Here is a 1,610-nt window from a genome sequence, read left to right on the forward strand (position 1 = left end):
TTGGGGACAGTAAGTGAAGATGCCCAGAGTCAAGAAACAGACCAACTACAATTCCAGAGGACTGCTGATTAATTTAGCATGCTACCCAGGTACTGATGGCACCATGATGCACCCAAGGAGTGCAAAGTAAGATCTATTTTCATTCATGGCCAGTGTGGGAATTTGTTTTGCTGGACTATGCATATTTGTAATCAGATTTTTTCCCAGTGGGGTAGGAGTTGTGGAGGATCTTGAATGCCTGAAAAAACAGGCTGAAAAATTAGACCTTTATTTGGTGAGCACTACGGAGCCACCGAAGCAGTGTTATGATCATAAGTGTACATTAGGAAATTGTCCAGGATGGATTCAAGTAGAGACATCTTGAAAGTGGAGTTAGAAAGGTATCTTAGCATTAGAAACCATATAAACCTCTAACATCATCAACCAATGATTTGACACTATATTTCTGCAACTCATCAGTCACTTTCCCAATTCTTCCTTGTCTTGGGAAACATCAATACTCTAAAGTGGGCCACTGACATCAGAAGTCCTGAGTTCTCTATCTTCCTCCAGAAATGCTTATGAAATGTTTTGAGCCATCATATTTCACTCTGGATTCTCATGGGTAAAAGGTTCAGCGTGAGTGTATTTTGGATTATTATTTGTTCCACCTAGTTCCTTGAATCAGTGATATCATCTTTAATCCTTCCTGAGTAGCCTAAGAAACAGTGTGACCATGATTCAGATCACTGGAATAGTTGGGAGGGATGGTAATGGGAGAAGGTGAACATGGTCTAGTTCTTGGTGCATCCAATCATGCAAAACCTATATCTCCATTTAGCATTTCTTCTGTTCCTGCTACCACCTGATAGTTTGTCACCTCTTCATGCTGTCTGGGAATCTTAGGAACGTGTCCAGTACTGCTGGATTCTTGAACAAACCAAGTGTACTCTTTGAAGCCCTTTCTTTGCATCCTACATTTTGGCTCGTTTACCCAGAGTTGTCTTAATCTCTCTGTGACACAATTGCCTAACACCATAAGTATACAGTCTGATGGGAAACAAGTCTTTTCCTACTGGGCCTAGATATTACATTTCTTGGAAATGTATTAAGTTATAGGAGGAGTCTTTTTTAGGGTCTAAATCCTCTATGAGTTAATTAAGGTAAAATATTTTAATCTCTTTAGAAGTAAATTAGTTGCTTAGGTGCCAGTGGAGTCCTCCAATAGTTGAGGTGATTCTTGTTCAAGTATGGATTGGATTACATGTAGATGGCCTTTGAACCCCATTCCAACTCTTGAGTCTGTGAGCCAAGTGTTTTTATTTTTATTTTCTTGAATGTCTTTGTTTTTCTGTCAGAGCTGTGTTATTTATTAAATGCAGTTTCACTGAAATGTCTTATTTGAATATATTCTAATGTCAAGATATTAGGAGACACCCTGTTTTCCAGAGCTAAGGCCCAGCAAACAAGCTGTGCCCTTAGCTCAGCATAACAACAATCCTTTGCGTTCACCCTCTGGATGATCTCACCCTCTGACAAAATCACGTAATTACTGTATTGCTTTGACTAGCACCAGGTGTTCTCTGAGCTTGGACAATCACCTGCTGTATCCATGTTCCGGTCGGGCTCAC

Source organism: Vombatus ursinus, unplaced genomic scaffold, assembly GCF_900497805.2.
Source record: "Vombatus ursinus unplaced genomic scaffold, bare-nosed wombat genome assembly UNPS02014771.1, whole genome shotgun sequence".
NCBI lineage: Eukaryota > Metazoa > Chordata > Mammalia > Diprotodontia > Vombatidae > Vombatus > Vombatus ursinus.